Source organism: Arachis hypogaea, chromosome 11 (genome assembly GCF_003086295.3).
Source record: "Arachis hypogaea cultivar Tifrunner chromosome 11, arahy.Tifrunner.gnm2.J5K5, whole genome shotgun sequence".
Classification (NCBI taxonomy): Eukaryota; Viridiplantae; Streptophyta; class Magnoliopsida; order Fabales; family Fabaceae; genus Arachis; species Arachis hypogaea.
The window spans coordinates 33,029,825-33,053,238 of record NC_092046.1 but is presented as its reverse complement, the minus strand read 5'-3'; the positions used below and the strand labels follow the sequence as shown (position 1 = coordinate 33,053,238).

General features: G+C 33.1%; 1 long non-coding RNA gene across 1 annotated transcript; it reads left to right on the top strand.

Moving 5' to 3' along the window:
- The first annotated feature begins 16,256 nt into the window (after nt 1-16,256).
- Nucleotides 16,257-17,717, top strand: LOC140176340 (uncharacterized). Its single transcript, XR_011867474.1, has 2 exons — nt 16,257-16,328; nt 17,560-17,717. It is a non-coding gene; the product is annotated as an uncharacterized lncRNA (long non-coding RNA).
- Nucleotides 17,718-23,414: the final 5,697 nt, after the last annotated feature.

Below are 23,414 nucleotides of genomic sequence, written 5' to 3'. Positions count from 1 at the left end.
ATGCTAACAGTTGGAGGAACAGGTTTCAACATAAAGTGGGAGTCCCCACAACGTATGGTTTTAGTTTCGTTGGAGCAGAAACTCCTCCTTCCTAGATAATCTCTTAGCATAGTTCTGGTTCCGTCGGAATAGACACTCATCCTCCCCTGATAATCAATTAGCACCTTAAGATTTACAGTTTTCATTTTCCACGACACTTTTCAAATAAATTTATCTCTAAGGGACTTCTTTGTCCTTCGCTTTTATAATAACTTGTATCTGGTCTCTTCTCTTTAAATCTCTCGGCCTTTGTCACCTTTTCTATTTCGTCCTTGGGACTTTCATATATTTTCAAGTTTTGCCCTTTTTACTGTTTTCTTTAGGCTTTTAGTGATGCTTTCATCACTATTGTTATTACTTTACCATTTTATCATTATATCCTTCCTTTAATACCTTTTTACCCTTTATTAAGTTAATTAACCATTTTTACATTTACTTTATGTCCAAAATTATCATTGTACCCCTAAGTGCTCTAGTTTTTTCGTTTAATTTTATTTAGCGTCAAAACTTTACCGAATTAATCCTAATATTTTTCTACGACCAAATTGCCCCTAAGAATTTTAATTAATTCCAATTTTACCCTTGGAAACCTAAAAGACTATTTTTACCATTTATTAATTTATTTACTTATTTTAGTTACCACTTTTTATTGTTTTACTTCTAACTTTTAGTAAAGCTTTTATTTAGATCTAAAAATTTATTTTAATTATAATTTTGACCCAATTAATTTATATAATTACAATTTTATCCCTGATAACATTAAGTTTAGAATTGTATGAATCTTTCAATTATACTATATTTTTAACCTTCTTTTTATCCGAAAATGACCATAACACTCTTTATTTTTACCCACTTATTCCATAGGATTAAAACTATTTTCTAACCTTTTTTAACTCCTTGACACATTAAGTTTCAAGTTTACAGGGGCTAGAATTTTCAGAAACACACTTTTGCAGTTTTATCCACTTTTAGCGACTTTTAAGGCTTGAAACTTACACTCAAAATGCTCTATTAATTTTTGATTGTTCCATACATTTTTCAGATATAAATAAGCTTCATATATTACTCAAATAATAGTCCAAAAATAGAAAAGCATCACTAAATTTTCAAATCATAAAATTGAACACATAATCACCACAAAATAAATTATATGAACACCGAAACAAGCACAAATACATTCTATCTAATTTTAACTCTTACCTCTTATTTAATTTAGTTCTTAGACCTTTTACACACCAAAAAACACTCATACAAAGACAGATACACATGTGGTGGTGGTACAGTATTTTTTTTGGCCAAAAAGTGTCACAAAAAGTGATGAAATTAACCACTTTGGGCTTGAATTTCTCTAGCTTTTTAGGCATGCTCCATATTGGCTTCAAGAGGGGTTTTTTAGACATGGAAAAGAGCAAGAATTCATCATAGTCACTTTTGAACTTTTGGAAAAATTGAAAAGAATGGAGAAGGAGCAAGAGCATACCTTGTTGAAATTTCGATAAAAACGCAAGAATTAGTGAAAACGTAATGGAATTTACGTCAAAAATTAAATTTAAAAAAAATTTATAGCCCATGATTTTCCAATCTAACAAAAACAAGTAATCACAAAACACAAATAATAATCAACAAGTAAGAATAAATCCTAAATTAATTTAACCCTGAATTAACATGACAAAAAATTAACATGATCCTAAATCCTAAATTGCAATTAAGCACTGTATGTTCTGATATTCTAATATAATAATTAACACATACAAACATAAAAACCAAGCATGATTCCTGAATCAATATTCTCAGACATCCTGATTCTTAAAAAAATACATAACACTCTAACTAACTTTGAATCATTCAACAGCCACAACCTTCACTAATCAAATTCCTAACACTAATAAAATAACAAACAAACAGGTAACACACTAACAATTAAAGAAATTCTATTTCTAATTTTGAAATAGATGTCATGGGGATGGAAAGTGAGGAAGTACCTGAATCTGGAGCGGCGGCGAAGGGATTGGGTAGAAAAAGAAATGGAGAAGTGGCAAGAGAGCAAAGCCGGCAATGGCAGTGCTAGAGCAGCAATGGTATCTGGACTAGCAGCAGTGCTGGAGCGGCGGCGAAGGGGGCTGGGCTAGGTAGAGAGAGAAACTGAGAAGAGGATTTGAGGGAGAGAGAAGGTTTGAGAGAGAGAGTGAGAGGGTTTTTAAAATGAAGGGGGGAGAGGGTTTGCGCTCTCAATTTTAGACCTGATTACTATCAGATAAATATGGCGGTAACCCACTGCGAGTCATGAAAACCCCCAACGTTTAACCAAAATGTGTTACCATCGAAATAATTCGATGGTAAATTCGACAAAAAAGTTCGCGCCTATTCCATACCTTTTCCCTCCAAATTTTACCCACGAATTTACCATCGGATAAGTGAATCTTCCTGTAACAATTTGACGTAACAAATTTCACAACGAAACCCTACATAAATCTATCTGTAAAATCAACGATAACTCGAGACGATAAATCTGACGGTACTCAATATTTTTCCTGTAGTTTTTCCCGACACACGTAAAACCGTCACTAACAGTGAATTCCCAGCTCCAAAGGTCTCTAATGAGAAAAATAAACTAATGGCAAGCAAATGTTTACTTTTTACTAGTCAAATTTGACTTAGAAGAATTAATTACCCTCGTAATATCAAGTTTGACCTATTAATTACCATTTTCTAGTTTGTTTCATTTTTTTTTGTCATTGGGCCTACTTACCTAAGAGTTATTAGGTTGTGATTCAAGGTTTTGCGGAATAATTTACAAAATAGGCAGAAAAGTCGGTTTATCAAAAATCAGGTTCTTACAATTTGCACCACGGTAGGTGGAATGCATGCAAATAATCCCCCATTAATTTTGAATAGGGAGATTATCCAAATAGGATTTTAAACAAGGTAAGAGCGAGCAATGCTGTCCAAGCTTATGGTCAAAATATAACCAAAGTTGTTGAACAAATCTTGAATAGGGCAGGATTTAACATAGGGGTGACTAATCAACCCTATTTTATCTCTTCTTTTTTCAGATTATATTTTGTAAGATGAACTCCCCAGAGGAGTCAACCCAAAGTCCCTCACTAAATTTGTAGGTGAGAGTGAAGAACCGACTGTCGAGCATGTAGCTTGCTATACAGGTGAAATTGGTGAACTAGTTGGTACTGAATATTTGAAAATGAGATCTTTTTTCTCTTCTCTCACAAAAAATGTATTTTCCTGGTTTTCAAATTTGCAACCGAACCCTATCCATAGTTGTGTTCAGTTAGAGAGAAGTTTTCATGATTAATTTTTTAAATGAAAGTAACTTTATCTAATTTATTTACAGTAAAAAGGAAAAAAGCATAATCAATCGATAACTACTTAATACAATTAAAGAATATGAGAAATAAATATTTCTCTCCTATTCATGAAGCTGAGGTAGTCAAGATGGCGATTGGCTCAGCTAGTTAACAAGATTCAATAGATTGAAAAATTAAATAAAAAAAAAGAACATGAGTCAAGTAAAAAAGAAAACTTTCTTTAATAAAAAAGTAAATTATATTGATTGTATGAGTAAGGAAGAGTTGAATAATGAGTCTGGCTTTGCTGCAAATTAAAGGATAGACTTCCTTATGTGTGTCGATCTCTTAATCCAGCAAAAGACAAAACTCCTTTGTCAGGAGAAAGAAGTTATTCTTTTGACTTGAAAAGTAGAACAAATATTTGACATGCTTCTAAAAGATAAAGAAATCATATTTCTTGAAGGGAACAAAATATCATCTGTTTCTAAAATTAGAAATAATAAATTTTGTAAGTTTCATTAATCTTTTGGCCATTATACTAATAATTGTGTTCGTTTTAGGGATTTGATACAAAAGGCCATTGAGGATGGTCGATTGAAGTTTGTAGACAATTGACGAACGGATTTTCTGTCGGTAAAGAATTTCACAAATAAGTTCTCGTTGAAAGTATAGTTTCTAAACCAACAAAGAATCCTTTCGTACAGAAGTTTGGTTGTCACAAGTAACAAACCCCTAATAAAATTGATAACCAAAGTATTTAAACCTCGGGTCGTCTCTCAAGAAATTGCAGGGAGGTGTGATTAATTATTGGTTATGGAAGATTATCTTTTTGGGGTTTTTGAATAATGAACAGGAAAAGTAAATTGCAAGAATTAAAGTAATAACTAATAAAGCTCTTAGCAAGGTATGAAAACTGGAAATCCTATCCTAGTTATCCTTATCAATTGTGATGAGAATTGTTCATTACTCCCACTTAGTTAACCCTTACTAAATAAAGAAAAGTCAAGTGGACTAATCAAATTGATTCCTCAAGTCTTAGTCAACTCCTAAGGAAAGACTAGCTTTAGAGGGATCCAAATCAACCAGTAAATTCCAATTATCAATCAACAAAGGAGTTTGATAACTCAAGTATCACCAATTAATCAATTCAAGCTAAGAACATAAAAAGCTAAATTAAAATCATAAATCTGAAATACCTCAAATTGCATTAAATATAAAATCAAATCTAACATTGGAAGGTTCATAACCCAAATTGGGAAAATAAGTAATTAACAAGTGAAATAGATAAACCAAAGCATTAGAATAAATAAAAGTATAAGAGAAATTAAATTAAAGGAACATTGAACCTGGAATTGAGACAAAATAAACCTAAACTAAGAGAAATCCTAAAACCTAAGAGAGAGGAGAGAGCCTCTCTCTCTAAGAACTACATCTAAAACCTAAAATTATGAATATGAAAGTTGTCTCCATGAATTAATGAATTTCCCAATTTTATAGCCTCTAATATGTGTTTTCTGGGCCAAAAACTGGGTCAAAAACAACCCAAGAGAGAAGATCTCAAACCAGTCGCCAGAGGATGGCTGGACTTCATTGGGCATTCTCTGTTGCCTACTAGCAACCGTTCTGAAGTCACTATTAAAAGAGCAGTGATGATCCATTGCATCATGATGGAAAAAGAAGTGGAAGTTCATCAGCTAATCTCAGCTGAACTCTACAAAATTGCTAACAAAAATTCTAAAGAGACCAGGTTGGCTTATCCAAGCGTGATTTCTCTGCTCTGCAAGGACGCCGGAGTAAGGATGGGAATAACTGAGTATATCCCAGTTGAGAAACCAATCACCAAAGCATCAATGGAAAAACAACAAGCACAGGATGACCCCACCAAGAAGAAAACACAGGAATTTCTCCCAGAAATCCCTCAATCTGAATACTGGAAGTATCTTGAGACGTCTGTTACCAAGATACGGGAAGCTATGGAACAAATAATAAAAGAACAGAAGGAACACAGTCAAATTCTTACCTATATGTTTAAAGAACAAGAGGAGCAAGGGCGTGACTTAAGGGAATTGAAGCGCCAGAAGTTATCTCTTGAAGGACCAAGCACCCCAAGCACCCCACGGATCAGAGGAACACCCATTTCCCAGAACAAAGGTTGTTAAATTCCAATTCCTGCTTTAACTCTGTGATAGTGTCATTAGAGAAGTTCACCTTAGGAGTCATATAGTAGTAATTAGTATCTATTTTGATTTTATCTCCAATTAACCCATAGTTTATTTTTCTCATCATCAGCAAACATGAATAAAATAGTAGATCTTTTGAATAAGAGGTAATAAAATTTTGAGTTTTAATAAGAGAAATTCTAATTAGTTACATGTGGTGGCAATACTTTCTGTCTTCTGAATGAATGCTTGAACAGTGCATATGTCTTTTGAATTTGTTGTTTAAGACTGTTAAATATGTTGGCTCTTGAAAGAATGATGAACATGAGACATGTTATTGATAATCTGAAAAATCATAAAAATGATTCTTGAAGCAAGAAAAAGCAGCAAAAAAAAAAAAAAAGCCAATAGCCCTTAAAACCAAAAGGCAAGGGTAATAAAAAGGATCCCAAGGCTTTGAGCATCAATGGATAGGAGGGCCTAAGGGAATAAAATCCTGGCCTAAGCGGCTAAACCGAGCTGTCCCTAATCATGTGCTTGTGGCGTGAAGGTGTCAAGTGAAAACTTGAGACTGAGCGGTTAAAGTCAAGGTCCAAAGCAGAAAGAAGAGTGTGCTTAAGAACTCTGGACACCTCTAATTGGGGACTTTAGCAAAGCTGAGTCACAATCTAAAAGGTTCACCCAATTATGTGTCTGTGGCATTTATGTATCCGGTGGTAATACTGGAAAACAAAGTGCTTAGGGCCACGGCCAAGACTCATGAAATAGCTGTGTTCAAGAATCATCATACTGAAATAGGAGAATCAATAACACTATCTGAATTCTAATTTCCTATAGATGCCAATCACTCTGAGCTTCAATGGATAAAGTGAGATGCCAGAACTGTTCGGAAGCAAAAAGCTACTAGTCCCGCTCATCTAATTAGAATCTGAGCTTCACTCAAAAATTCTGAGATATTATTGCTTCTCAATCTATTAGTCTCCTATTTTATTTGTCTAGTTGCTTGAGGACAAGCAACAGTTTAAGTTTGGTGTTGTGATGAGCGGATATTTTATACGCTTTTTGGGGTTAATTTCATATAGTTTTTAGTATATTCTAGTTAGTTTTTAGTTTATTTCCATTAGATTTTAGGAAATATTCATATTTCTGGACTTTACTATGAGTTGTGTGTTTTTCTGTAATTTCAGGTATTTTTCTGGCTGAAATTGAGGGAGCTGAGCAAAAATCTGATTCAGGCTGAAAAAGGACTGCTGATGCTGTTGGATTCTGACCTTCATGCACTCAAAGTAGATTTTCTGGAGCTACAGAACTCGAAATGGCGCGCTTCCAATTGCGTTGGAAAGTAGATATCCAGAGCTTTCCATCAATATATAATAGTCTATACTTTGCTCAAGGATAGATGACGTAAACTGGCATTCAACGCCAGTTCTCTACCCAATTCTGGCGTCCAGCGCCAGAAAAGGATTAAAAGTTGGAGTTCAATGCCAGAAATGGATCCAAACCTGGCGTTGAACGCCCAAAACAGCCTTATGCACGTGAATTGTTTAAGTCTCAGCCCCAGCACACACCAAGTGGGCCCCAGAAGTGGATCTCTGCACCATCTGTCATAGTCTACTCACTTTTTGTAAACCTAGGCTACTAGTTTAGTATTTAAACAACTTTTAGAAACTTATTTTGGATCTCATGACATTTTAGATCTGAACTTTGTACTCTTTGACGGCATGAGTCTCTAAACTCCATTGTTGGGGGTGAGGAGCTCTGCTGTGTCTCGATGAATTAATGCAAGTATTTCTGTTTTCCATTCAAACATGCGTGTTCCTATCTAAGATATCCATTCGCGCCTAACTATGGAGAAGGTGATGATCAGTGACACTCATCACCTTCCTCAATCCATGAACGTGCGTCTGACAATCACCTCCATTCTACATCAGATTGAATGAATATCTCTAAGATTCCTTAATCAGAATCTCCGTGGTATAAGCTAGACTGATGGCGGCATTCATGAGAATCCAGAAAGTCTAAACCTTGTCTGTGGTATTCCGAGTAGGATTCAGGGATTGAATGACTGTGACGAGCTTCAAACTCGCGAGTGCTGGGCGTAGTGACAGACGCAAAAGGAGGGTGAATCCTATTCCAGCATGATCGGGAACCTCAGATGATTAGCCGTGCTATGACAGAGCATTTGGACCATTTTCACAAGAGGAGGGGATGTAACCATTGACAACGGTGATGCCCTAACACACAGCTTGCCATAGAAGGACGTGCGTGCGTGAATCAGAGGACAAAGGAAAGCAGAGATTCAGAAGACAAAGCATCTCCAAAACTCCAACATATTCTCCATTATTGCATAACAAGTAACCTTTAACCCATGCTCTCTTGTTTATTCGCAATTCAACTGATAAATACAATTGACTTCCTGACTAAGAATTGCAAGATAACTATAGATTGCTTCAAACCAACAATCTCCGTGGGATTCGACCCTTACTCACGTAAGGTATTACTTGGACGACCCAGTGCACTTGCTGGTTAGTGGTACGAGTTGTGAAAAGTGTGATTCTCAATTCGTGCACCAAGGAGCACATTCGAGGCATGGAAGGTTGAGAAAGTTTTCTCTAACATATCATTATCAATTATCTTTTTTCTACATAATTTCATTCGTGAGGTGATTCGAAACATTACTGAATTATATTCATTTATGGATTTAAAATCCTGTAGACACAAATGCGTGCATTCATATCAGTCTTGAGGAAGTATCACCATCTTTTGATGATTATACCTTTCTTCAAGATCTTTCCACAAATCTGCATGATCTTTTAATGTGAGATATTCATTTTTCAATCCTTCATCAAGATGACGACGAAGAAAAATCATGGCTTTGGCTTTATCCTTCTGGGATGTATTATTCTCCGCCTTAATGATATCTCCAAGATCCATTGAATCAAGATAGATTTCAGCATCTAGTATCCATGATAAATAGTTGTTTTCAGATATATCAAGAGTATTAAATTCAAGATGAGATAGTTTCGACATAATAAAAATTTGATTAGAGTCTCGTACTGATAACATGTTGTAAAATAAATAAATAAGGAATATATAATAAATATTAAATAGAAAAATATAAATATAAAACTCTAGTATTAATTTTCACCAATATAATTATCTTGATATAATAGAAGTGATATATATATATATAAGTAGTATCGTATGTAAAAGAAAGAGAGAAGAATATAAGAGAGAGAGAGAGAGAATTTTATTGATTATTGTTGTACATCAATTCTCTGAGACCTCGCTATTTATAGAGGTAAAATATTGACTTTTTCAAACTTCATTTAAGTTCAATTTGACTTGGGAGCTCCATTCTTTTATAGAAAAAATCAATTGTCCATATAATGAATGGACATCCATAACATCATATTTATCACAACAATATCAATAATTTTTGTCTTTTCTATCTATTTAAACTCATTGAATAATCAAAGAATTTTGATTATTGTTTAACAAGTGATTCCTACTTAAAAATTTTTTTTATTCTAATCTGAATGCTTAAATCGGCAAATCTTGAGGAACCTATTGCATATTACTAGTGTGCTTCATGTTTTATGTTTTTATGAGTAGTCTGTTTCTAATAATAATAACATAAAATAAAACTTTAACGGTAAAACTATATATGAATGTATCTTGGAGTTGAATTAAATTTGAGTACTTCTGAGCAGGGACGGATCCAGAAATCTAAGAGTAGAGAGGTCGAAAATTAAAATCTTGTATAATTAAATATAATATCATATATTTTATAATAGATATAATTATAATTAATTTTTAATTAAAAATTAATAAATACTTATCAAATAAAAAAATTATCGCAGTCTTTATAATTTTTTTATAATTTTTTTATAGTTTTACATCTAATAAAATATAAAACTATCTATTTTAAATATTTTGTTAATTAATTTACTTTATTAAATATTTATCTAACAGTGAGTTATATTTTTATATTTTATATTATTAAAAATATGACATAAAATAATATAAATTAATTGCACTAATAACACTTTTGTTATGTGACATTAAAATATATTAAGGTATTTTTGTATAATAATAAGGATAAAAATTAATAGAAAATAATAAAAAAAACAACTAAATAAAATTAGAAAAAGAATAATATTATTATAAATAATATTAAAGTATTTTTTATACAATTATAGATTTTAAAATTAATTTTAAAAAAAATATATAAAAAAATTCTATATCAAATAAAAAATACAAATAATATAAATGTATGTAGAGAAATTTAAATTTTAATACATAAAAAACACTAATTTTTTTTATTATCAATATACTATTAAGTTTTACTTTATATGATGCATCTATTATAATAATATATAAATTTAAAATTTATTGGGAGAGTCAAGACCACTACTTATCCTTCTTGAGTCCATTCTTAAATATCTTTTTAGTATTTAATTTTAACGTGACATGAATCATATTTAGATTAATCGATAAAAATTGGCGTGAATTAACTCATTAATTGATATTACAAAAGATAAAATTAAAAAAATATATATTTTGTATTGGATTTAATTAAAAGTTCGTGCATCAACAAATAATTAATCTGTTAATTTATTCTGAGGTATATAAGTTTTGATTGGATCAAATTAAAGATTTTTTGAGGTACATAAATTTTGATTGGATCAAGTTAAGGATTAATTCATCCTCACATTACTCAAATGGTAAAAGTTGAAATTTAAAATATTTTGTCGCTTGAATTAGTTAGAGATTGTTAGGCTTATTAATTAGTGAATTTATTCTTACAAAAAAAAAAAGTTATTATTATTCATAATAATATCTTATTTGTCAAATAATATAGTTTGCGGATTTCTTTAAAATTTAAATAACAAAAGTTGTAAGCTTATGCTCATTGTGTTGATAAATTTGGATATTTTTAATTTATTAAAATTTGAATAGAACTTGTGTGGTCATATAATTATGCTAAATTTAAATTGAGTATATTTACAGATTTATATCTTATTTTTTTAAAATATAGTCAAATATTTTTAAAATCGTAAGAAATTTGATTTTATTATAAACACTTATTTAGATAATAAAACTCTTACCTTAATTGATGACTAAACATATAGTCATTCTTAGTGGAACCCTGTACACCACCTTTTCTACGTCTTTCAACTTCATCTCCTTTTATTTATTTACATAGATTTGAATCTTCTAAATTTTAAATTTTATTTTAATAAATAAAATATAATTTTTATTATTTATTTTATAAGTAAAATTAAAAAAATATATATATAAAAAAATTATTTAAAAGTAAAAAATCATACTTTATCCTTTAAAATAAGAATTTAAAATTTAAGAGATCCAAATTCTATTTACTTTTAGTAAAGTGTATATCACAACAACTGCTTTTAAAACTGTTCTAAGAATGTTATATATCCCAGAGGTTGTTTAACATGTTTTATTTAAAGTTTTTCTGGAATCTAACTAACATCTTATGCTACTCACAAGATTAAGGACTTTATAAGTTTTTTGAAGTTTGTACTTCCAGAAAAATATGTTTAATCATAATTCAACCCCCTTTTCTCTTGAACTTTTTGGTCATTTTAACAAACACATGATTCCTTTCTTTTTTACCTTAAGAAAATTTATCTAACTTTACATGCTAAATTTTTTTTGTCAAAGGAGAATGAGCCTTTAAGATGTTTTTAAAGCCAATTTCGTGTTTTTAATTCATTTTTTTATCCAACAGCTCAATTTTATTTTTTTAAAAGATTTTTTCATCCTTCAAAAATGCATAAAAATAAAATTAAACCCAATTCTCTACGTGTGAAAAAGTGAAAAAACAATGTGACGCTTTTTGTGAAATATAAAAATTATTGGATTTTTTGTGGTTTTACCAAAATATGAGGGACAAATTATAAAATCATAAATCACTGGTGAGATTTTTGTTTTTTCTAAAAAAAATTAAAATAAAAAATTGCTAAGTGATATTTTGATTTTTTAAATAAAATTCAGAAATCACAACTATTTCTATTTTTTTTAATTTAAAATTAAAAATCCTTGAGTGAAATTTCTATTCTTATAAAGATAAAACAAAATAAAAAATTATTCGTTGAGTTTTTTTTTTTAAATAAATTAAAACAAGAAAATATTGAGTGAGTTTTTTTTTTTTTTTTTGGTTGAAATCAGAAATCGCATCACTACACACTCGTAAAACTCCAAAATGCACCCTTTTTTGGTTAAACACCAAATCTACAGTCATGGAAACAAATCAATTTTCAGCAAAAAACTTATAAAAATGGTTAAACTCATTTTGCAAAACCTGTTAGATGTGACCAAAAAAATCAACTTTTTTGTAATTTACGAAATATTAAAAATGAAAAATTCGTTCTTTATTGAGGCATTTTATGCCCTTGGTTGTCGTATAAAAATATTTCAAGCAGAAAGAACATTATTAATTAGTAACTAAATTCAAAATTTAGTTGTTAAATTTCTTATATCTTGTTGGCATTTAAAATTGCATATTTGAAACTTTTTTTTGGTTATATTAGGGACAAAGACCAAGCATCCAATTTGGGCTTGATATATAATGTTCTCAAATACGCAATACTACAAAAAAAAAAAAAAACACTTAATATCGTTAGATTTATTGACAGCATAATAAAAATAATCTGTCAATAAATAATTTATTGACAAATTTATCATCGGACACAATTCGACGGTATAATCCTTGCCGATAATCAGTTATTGCCGGATTTTTCAATCCGCCAGTAATGTTAGCGCCACACTATTTTGTTTTTCACCTAATTACCGTCGAATTTATTCTCCGGTAAATTCAACGGTAACTAAACTCTTTTAATTTTTTATTTTTTAAACACAATTAATAGTTAAATTCTATTTTTTTATTTTTTTAAAATTTATTTTGTATCCTATTAGTAGTCAAATTCTAAATAACAGAAACCAAATAACGATTTTATTAAATATCAAGTGTACAAATAGAATAAAAAGTCAAATAAATAAAATACAATCAAATAGCCTAGAACAACACCCTAATCACTACAATATCATGCTAGTCGTCGTCGTTGTCAACCCCCTAGTCCTGCTGAGGCGGCGTAGTAAGAGGTGATGTTTGTGTCCCTCCAGCAGCGCCGCTGCCACTAGCGCACATCTGGTCCTGGTACCCCGCCATCTGCTGCTCTATTCGCTGAAGTCGCTCCAGCTCTTGCCTAAACTCTAGCATGAGGGAATCTGTGTCTGACACGTGTGCGAGGATCTCGTTATACCTATCCTCAAACGCATGTGAGATTCAGCACCTGCTCCCTTAAACCGACGACGTGGTCCTCAGGATTGACAGTGCAACTGGTAGCAGAGGCAGATGAAGCCTTCAATGTGGAGATATAGAGGTTGTTGGCGAAGAACGATTCTTGTAGGCTTAGATGCGGTCTCCCGCCAAAACGTGTTAGGATCAACGACTGCATCAGCGGAATTGCTGCCATCCTCTCAAGTAGGCTGGGATTGCTGGGGCGTGGCCTCCAGTCTCTGTGTGTAGGACTCCTGCATAACAGATATATGTTATGATTAAGATGACGGTTAACTGAAAACTTTATGTCAAATGATGTTTACTCTCATGATGATCTGCAGACCGCCGATCAGCAAATTTCTCCTTGTTCTCCTTCCAAGTGTGAGTGCACTTGAAAGTCTTCGTCATCGTCGCATCACGATGCAACAACTTAGACTACACATGTTGAAACAATATGCTAAATCAAGTAATAATGACATTAAATGTCAAAGACAAAACGAACTTAATAACAAAATGAAACAAGTTACATACCAGCCTGACCTTTGTCTTCATTAAAATCACTGACCCGTCGGTATACTTTGACGGCCTAGCCGATGCCCTGTTAGCTCTGTTTGTGAGACGGCGACACCTGAATCCCTCATCAGTCTTCCAATGTACGTATAGTGTCTTCTTAATGTCTGAGCGGAGCCAAATAGTGAGATGGTCGTGCCTCTCACGCATATCATCATCTACTGAAGCCGCCTAGCTATCCGATGGTCGAAGATCTTTCATATCATGGCATTGTGACTCTTGTCCCATATAAATTTTTCCTGCACAAAGAACATTTAGCACTAGTTAATCGAAATTAAATACATAATTAAGCAAAATAGAATATATAAACTAGCTAAGGATTAAATATGTTGATTTTTTACCGCCTACTTTTGAAACCATCGCCCTTTGGTCTAGGCAGGGACCTTCTTGTAACTCAGTCATAGGTGATCGTACATCAGCTTGATGACCTTAGTACATTCCTGTGTAGATGCATTGTTATTTTGCGCAAATCTATCAATGGCAAACTTAAGATTAGTAGTTTAAATCAAATTTAAAGTAATGTATAAACTTCAATTATATTTAAATTTTTAAAAATTTTGGTAAAGTTTCATCTATAATTAGAAGGCACCTAAAACTCTATTCACCAACAATCCATTTAAACACTTCACAAATCATCATATACAACACAAAATTAGCAGTAATATCCATCAACAATCAGGAATTCTCAAACACTTTTAGCCGTTCAAACCTATTAACCTAAATCAAACTTATCTTAACAACCTAAATACACTCAAACCAGAAAATTGAATCTAACTAAATTAAACTAACTAATTAAAATGGAAAAATCAATATTAGAAACCACATATATTGAATAAGAATATCAAAATAGTTTGTATTCAAAAGACATAAAATAGTACTCACGTTGCCAAAGCATCAGGCCAAATCGTCATCCGTACGATGGGAGGTGGTGGAAGGACATCTGGCTGGGATCTGTGAGAGGATTCCGGCACCTTAATGTCTATCACTGGAAGAGGCGTCGTTGTCGAAATAGTGGGCTGCTGAGTGAATGGATGTGGTGGAGGAGTCCACTCTGATGAAGCAGCCAAACAATTTCCTAGTGGCAAGAGTGGTGCAGCAGAAAGAGCCACGTAGTTGGGGTTAGGGACCATGATGAACGGCTGATTTTGTGCACTCATTGCCTATGACATCTCATGAGTAGTAGAGGGCGACGACTGAGAAGTCTTAGGGTAACCAGTAGACACCTCCCTCTACCCTAACCACGAGGCCAATTCGTGACACCTCTACCTGTGGTCATGTTTACAAAGAGCATACCAGCAAACACATAATTCTTACAAAAACAATTATTAAAAAATAAACCAATATGGTATTATATCATGATATATACACTAAAAACTCAATTTTACAAATTAAACATTAATATCTCAAGCAATCTCCACCATCACAACTATTCAATATGTCTAGCATGATCAATTAATGTAAATAAACAAGAACAATGTTTAATCAAAGTAAAAGGAACAAGTTCAAACACCAATGTAATTCCTATAACAAATATTACAAGATTAATTTATTCTTAATATAAACCAAAACCAATTAAACATACAAAGTTGACATAACTAAGTTACATAAGACCAACTTTATTAATCATGTACTATTGGACAAAGCCTCAATCATTCAACAATTAAAAATTTTGGTCAATTAAAAATACATCACATTCAATCATCAATGCATAATAACAAGAATAATGTGGAAGTAAGAATAGATTTTTAAGAATTGAACCAAACTTTTATTAAGAGCTTTTTGAAGCATTTTTACAAATACTTGGTATGCAAAATCATGAAACACATCAAATAGCACAATCAAGTATTTTTTCAATATCAATAAACAAATACAGTACACTAGCAGCAGCAATTCGTAACATTTCTAGCAAAATATCCAAACAAACAATTTTAATCAATCAAGCAATTCACAATTCCAAATACTTTTCAACAACATAAAACCTAATACCCTAAATCTAATATATCTTAACAATCTAAATCATAAAACTTAGAAAACTAAATTGAACCAACCATAAAACTGATTCAAGATTTAAAACTGAAATTCTAATCAAATCTAAACTAAATAAAACTAAAATAAATATAATTAAAAGAAAATTTGGTTCAAGAACCTGCAACGGAGAATACAAACATAGGGGATGCGGTACTTGGAAGAAGGACTAGTAGGAGACAGCAGTGATAGTGACCCACGAGGTAGCAACGCCTGCGATGGAACCCAAGGCAGCAGCGATAGCGATGGAACTCAAGACAATGACGGCAACCCACGAGGCAGAAGCGACGGTGATGGAACCCCTAGCAGCGACGATGATGTTACATAGGACAGGAAAGGGAGAACCAAGGTGAGAGAGAAGGAGAGAGAAGAGGGCGAAGCTACATATGTGAGGGGAAAGGATTTCTGAATTTGAATTTCATTCAATTTTAGCATCGAATTTACTAGCAGATAAATCCGACGATAAGGTGCTGGTCGATGTCCAAAATACCGCGTTTCACTAATTCATATTACTATCGGAAATTGCTGATGGTAAAATTAGCGCTTATAAAATAAATTTTCGTGCCCCTTATTACCGTCGAAATTAGGGATAGATTATGGAATCCGGTGGTATGTTTTCTTAGGGATGAATATTCACTTGTAATCCATCGCTAAATCACCCAGTAACGTTCTTTGCTAAATCTGTCAGTAAATCCAAAGGTATTCAATATTTTTCTTGTAGTGCAACTTAATGACGTAATAAATGACAAAGCATAATATAATTACAATGGAAGGTGATAACTTGGATATCAATAATTTTGCATTAATATTCATTCAACATATATTATTAGAAGACCATGACAAAGAAACGTTGCTCACTAAGTCATGAGATAACAGCTACATCGAAAGTCATATAAAGAGGAAGGGTAACCAATGTCAGAGGTAACTATATTTTCTCGAATTTACACCTTACTCAAACATTTTACTAACTTAGGCATAGAAGTGTCTTTGCATGTTGTCTTATGAATCCTAGTTCGAGATCGACTTAGAGAAAGGTTAACCATTTGCATCGTAAGTTCGGGTAGTCAAGAGACTGTTCAAATAGGTTGCATCTTTGTATATCATAAAATGGTCTTGCTAAATTCATATGTAAAGAAACAGTGAGAAAATCATTCCCCATTGTTTTGCTCTGTGATTAGAACACCTTGATTTAGTTTGGAAGGTGACTATCGCTAACAACCTGTTAAGGCAATGAGGAGCCTCTCTCCTCCCTTTCTATCTTCTTCTCCTACCGTTAACTTACTCTCCCTTTCTCTTTCTTTCTACATCCTCCCTTTCTTTATCTGTTTCTTTTTTCTTCCCCCTATATTTCCTTCCCTTCCCACCTTTTTACTTCGTTCCTCATCAAGATCTATGAGTTCAACGCTCTCAACCTGATTACTCCCTATTTCCTTCGCATTGGTGACTATTGAGAACGAAACCTGTTATGGCGGTGTCAAAAATCTCTTTTTCTTCGGTGTTTGGTACTCTACCTCCAACTCAAATGGGGTCGAAGGATAGTTCATTTTTTTGTCTTGTTTTCTGTCTTACTTTACTTCTTTAATTTTGCTATTTTCTGGATTTACTTCTTTTTCAAATCTTTAGGCTTCAATAACTCCGATGGTTCTCTCTTTTTGTGGTGTCTAACTTCTCTTTTTGTAGATAGTTCTTGTTTATCTGGTGTTTTGTTTCTCTTTTAATGGATAATTTGAGTATGGTGGTACAAATTTATCAAGTCTAAGAAGATATTCGAGGATTATCTTTTCTTCAAGAAAACATCTTCATATCAAAAGCAAATCCAGACTCTCTCAAAAGAAAAAAAGAGAAATCTCACAATATTAAAGAACTTTCTGTGTAGATCTTGGAATTAAATAGACTCAGATATGTTCTTATTTTTATCTTTTAAAATTTTTTATAATTGAATATTAGACTCACTCTCATAGGTTTTGGTTCAACATAAAAAATGTGTTTTTTTTTTAGATTAGCATCTAATTTTTTTTTATTATCCGTAAATATTATATTATTTTTTGTTTGAATGAAATGTTATCTTCTTAAAAAAACAAACAAGGATGGACGCGATACAACATTTTTTAGCTCCAATTTAATTTAATTGTGTATTTATTTTGTCAAATAGTGAGGCTGCATCTGCACCAAGAAGCTTGGAATTTGTCGTGGCTGCCTAAATTCATTGAGAGTGAGAGGTGGTGAAGTCCGCGTCACACCTTTGTCTCCCTTTGTAATAATTTTGCTGGCCTGGCCACCTCTAATTTTCATAATTCCATTTTTGTCCAAGGTCCATTTTCTAATTTTCCATTTTTCCCCTTGATTGATTTAACATATATACATTCTATTTTCATATTTACCAATCGTGTTATTTATCACCCATAATACGTCCTTTCTCAGACTGCATACTTGACTATTACGAATCAAAAGACTTGAATCCACGCTTATTAATTTGTACTATTATGAGACATCGTTACATTTTCTATCAGGTGAATGAAACATTATATTATTGCTGATCAATAATTTGCTAGTCATGATAAAATCTATTAACAGGAAACTATTAAAAATGTATTAGAAAAATGCATACACTAATAAAATAATTTTAAAAGATAAAAATAAAAAAAGAATTTTAAAAAATTAAAAAATTACAAAAATATCAATACTCAAATAATTAGTTTCTGCTAATAAAAGAAGCTAACATAACACCATGTAAAATTGTCGCATAAGCATTTTTATTTTTCACATCAATCTTCTCTGTCAACAAAAATGTTGACCTTAATGATAGGTTATTTTTTTTTTATTTTTACTTTTTTTTAAAAAAAAATTGTCTTTTAAAATTAGTTTTACAAAGATGAGAGTTCCACATTTTTAATTTTAAAATTGAAAAAACGTGTATTATGCATCATTATTGAGAGAAATCATAATCTCAGGCTATGTTTGGTTGGAAGGAAAGAAATAGAGAGAAAGAAAACAGAAAGGAAAGAAAAGAAAGAAAAAAAGTTAAGCGAATTTTTATTTTCTTAAAGACGTGTTTGGATGGAAGCACTACAACATTTTGGGTCTATGGCCACGGTTTTTTTGGTCACGGTAAAAAACCGTGACCATAGAGGGTCTATGGTCACGGTTTTTTACCGTGACAAAAAGAAAAGCTATGGTCACGGTTTTAAGAAAAAGGGTGACCATAGAGTACCTATGGTCACGGTTTTTTAAAAAAGGGTGGCCTAAAAGGGTCTATGGTCACGGTTTTGGGGGGTGACCTAAAGGAGTCTATGGTCACGGTTTTTCGAAAAATAGTGACCTAAAAGGGTCTATGGTCACGGTTTTGGGGGGTGACCTAAAGTGGTCTATGGTCACGGTTTTGGAGGTGGCCTAAAAGGGTCTATGGTCACGGTTTTGGGGGTGACCTAAAGGGGTCTATGGTCACGGTTTTTTACAGTGACCAAAAAAGGTCTATGGTCATGGTTTTTTAAAAAAGGGTGACCTAAAAGGGTCTATGGTCACAGTTTTGGGGGGTGACCTAAAGTGGTCTATGATCACGGTTTTGGGGTGACCTAAAAGGGTCTATGGTCACGGTTTTGGGGGTGACCTAAAGGGATCTATGGTCACGATTTTTTACAGTGACCAAAAAGGGTCTATGGTCACGGTTTTGAGGGGTGACCTAAAGTGGTCTATGGTCACGGTTTTGAGGGTGGCCTAAAAGATTCTATGGTCACGGTTTTGGGGAGTGGCCTAAAGGGGTTTATGGTCACGGTTTTGGTGAGTGGCCTAAAAGAGTCTATGGTCACGATTTTTTGAAAGGGTGACCTAAAAGGGTCTATGGTCACGGTTTGTGAGAGTGACCTAAAGGTATCTATGTTCTATTTGCTTAAATATGAAAGCTAATTATTTTATTTAAATAAATTATCTTTATTATTATTATTTAATTTATATTTAGCAAATCCATTTTTAAGAATATAATTAATTTAATGTATATACATACGGTGCAAAAAAAAGATTACATCGACGTTCAATTTTTTGTATTGCCACACCTTAAAAACTACTCAAACCATTCAGCATTCATCACAAAAATTGAATAAATACAAGTATTTTTATTAAATAGCATGGCAGTTACATTCTTAACTCTTAAGTAATTATTATTTTTATAAATTTTAATAAATTCCATTCACATACATAAAGTAAAATTAGATAGCCAATTAAGTTTTTTTTTGTAATCAACACTTTCGTGTGTGTCTGTTTGTGTGCATTTCCCTTATATTGTTACTATATATAAAATATGAAATCTTCATCTTTGTTGTGGATTTTTCTTATTAATAATGTGATGATTAATTTTAGAAAAACCAATAAAAAAAATGTATATAGCTGTACAATATCATTTTAACTTATACTGATATGTTTGTATTGTCTTATAATTTTATTATCGAATTGGAAAAGTGAGTGCATCTAAAGAGTGTCCCCCCCCCCCCCAAATTTACCCATTCCCTCCCCAAATTTCCCCATTCCCTCCTCATCATCTTCTAAGTTCCTAAGTTAGGGTTAAAAGAAATAAGAGAATCATAGAAGCCGTTTCAATGCACGTCCACTAGAAGTCGTCGCTCCTCTCTTCACAAACACACAAATCCATCACTCCTCTCTTCTTCTCAAATCGAGCCACAAATCGAGTAGCTGCTGCATGCGTCCTGTAACCACCGCGCGATGGGTTCGACCACCACAGCCCCCATCGCTCCTCTCTTCTTCTCTGAGGACCATAGTCCATAGAAGCCACGAATCGAGCAGCTGTTGCGTCCTGTAGCCACCGCAGCGATGGGTTCGACCACCACAGCCCCCACCGCTCCTCTCTTCTTCTCTGAGGACCATAGTCCATAGAAACCACGAATCGAGCAGCTGCTGCGTCCTGTAGCCACCACAGCGACGGGTTCGACCAACACAGCCCCACCGCGCCGTTGTCGTCGCCGAGCTCGCCTTCTCTATGTTCGCCGGTGTCGCCTCCTCTACCATCACCGTTGCTCGCCTTCCTCCTCGCCGCCGGTAAGTAATACTTTGTTCACAAACTTTGCAGCCATTTCCTCGGCGTCTGCTTGCTGGTTTAGGGTTTAGAAGTTGATTTTCTGATTAGCTGGATTAGCTGGATTAGCTTAGGTTATTGTTAGTAATTTGTTAGTAATTCATTTGCTGAGTAGCTGGATTTTCTGAGGTTATTGTTTGCTGGAATAGATTTATTTGTTTTTTCTTATTTTCTCTTCATGATTTTTTTTCCCAGGTTATTATTTGCTTGCTGAGCTTATTGTTTGTTGAGCTTATTGTTACTCTATTTGTGATTTGGTTGTTATTTCTGATTTTCTGTTCATGATTTTTTTTTTTTTAGGTTATTATTTGCTTGCTGAGCTTATTGTTATTCTATTCATGATTTGTTTGGTGAGCTTTTTTGTTGCTGAGCTTAATTTATTTTGTCATTGGTTGCTGAGTTTATTGGTTGCTGAGGCCTGAGAATTTTTGTTGTATGTTACAGGCAAAACCCAGCCGCCGGTCACCAGCTTCGAAGGCCACCGTCCGTCGAAGTCTTGCTCCAACCCGTGAAGCTGGGCATCAGCCCCGCTGGTGTGCATAGCCCTCAAAGCTCTTCGTGTCAGCGCTCATTCATACCATTGAGTATTCCAAGTAAGTTTCTTTCTTTTCTTTTCAATTTAATTAGTTTAGTTTTTACAATTAGCTAAGTTTTTTCAATTTGATCTCATAATTTCAATTCTAATGAGCATTTGATCTCATAATTTCAATTAGCTAAGTTTTCTAATTTGCTAATTTAATACTTTATTCTAATTAGTGAAACAAGTTTTTAATGTTATCGTTTCAATTTTAAGAACATTCCCCCCCCCCTTCCCAAAATTTCAAGAAAGACATAAATATAATTTTTTTATATTGTTGTATGATGTAACCAGTGAACAATGAGTCAAGTTTGTTAATATTGCAATTTAAATTTTAAAGCTTATGATGAGAATTTTGTATCAACTTTATTGAGGTGAAGTTTGACACATTTTTTGTTTCTTCAGAGTACTGGGCAGGAAGGTTTGAAGAAGATATTGGTAGCTGCACATCACAAGATTTTTACTGAGATGTACTTAATCCTTAGAGTGGCATAGTAATGCTTTAATAAAGCAGAGCACCTAATGGAAACAAATATCTTGATATATTAGGTTGCTGTTTGCTTAGGTTAGCTTAGTTGAATTAGGTGGTTAGGTAGTCAATTGATTTTGTAGTGGATTTAGGTTTGAACTTTGATGTTTATTCTATCTGAAATTGATTTTTCTGTGCTGGTAATGACTTGCCCTGTTCTAATTTAGTTTCATGTTGCTGGTTTATTGATCTGTTCTGTGCTAAATTAGTTTGTTTGGTGCTGTTGATTAGGTTTAAACTGTTATTGATCCTATGTTGTTGTTTCATTGATTTACTTTTGTGCTAAACTGGTTTATATGATGCTGCTGCATAGTATTATTGCTACCTTGTTCTTGTGTTGGCTGCTGCTACTTAATTTGTACCTTGAAGCAATGACTTTGCCCAAAGTTGAAATCTCAGTTCAGAAATAATAATGTCATATTATTGTAATTATAGTTAGTATATAATAGAAACTAATTATTGTTTGATATAAACTAATTATTGTTTGATAGAAACTAATTATTGTTTGATTAGGTTAGCTTAGTTGAATTAGGTGGTTAGGTAGTCAATTGATTTTGTAGTGGATTTAGGTTTGAACTCTGATGTTTATTCTATCTGAAATTGGTTTTCCTGTGCTGGTAATGACTTGCCCTGTTCTAATTTAGTTTCCTGCTGCTGTTTCATTGATCTGTCCTGTGCTAAATTAGTTTGCTTGGTGCTGTTGATTAGGTTTAAACTGTTATTGATCCTATGTTGCTACTTCATTGTTTTATTTTTGTGCTAAACTGGTTTATATGATGCTGCTGCATAGTATTATTGCTGCCTTATTCTTGTGTTGGCTGCTGCTGGAATGAACAAATTCTGAGTTATTTGTGCAGTAGTGATAACTTTGATGAATTTCTGAGTCTAAGCTATCACTACTGCTGCATTCTTGCAATAGTTGCTGTTTGAAGTGAATGATGGTTGTGAATAATTCTTGAGTGTTACTGTGGATGAATGTTTCCCTTCTTTTGCTGCATATGTATTGCATCATCAAAACCATTTTTGCAAGATATTTAACATGTTTATTTCTTTTACGTGCAGGAAAACATGATGTGATGAAGAAAATATGTTCCATACAAATATCACATGGGATGGGTCTTACAATGACCTTAATTAGTTATGTAAATGTAATATTTTGATGTGTTATGTACTTTTTGAGGTAGTACATGTAATTGGAAAAATTTCACTCTATTTGGATTTGTGTTGTTTAGACTAAAGATTAAACATAGCTATCTTATAATGAAACTTTTATAATTTAGATTTCTTTAATTTCTTATTTTTAGATTTATTTTGTGATTATTATCATTTTGGGATGTGATTATAATTTAAAAAAATTGAATCTCATAAACAACAACAGGCTATAGTCACCGTTTTAAAAAACCGTGACCATAGATAGGACAAAGAGGCTATGGCCACGGTGAAAAACCGTGACCATAGATGGTCTATGGTCACATTTTTAAGGAGGGTGACCATAGATAGGGCTATGGTCATGGTTTTAAGGAGGGGGTGACCATAGAGTCTATGGCCACGGTAAAAAACGGTGACCATAGATAGGCTATGGTCACGATTTTAAGGAGGGGGTGACCATAGAGACTATGGCCACGGTGAAAAACGGTGACCATAGATAGGGCTATGGTCACGGTTTTAGGTGGGGTGACCATAGAGGCTATGGCCACGGTGAAAACCGTGACCATAGATAGGCTATGGTCACGGTTTTAGGTGGGGTGACCATAGAGTCTATGGCCACGGTGAAAACCGTGACCATAGGTTGGGCTATGGTCACGGTTTTAAGGAAGG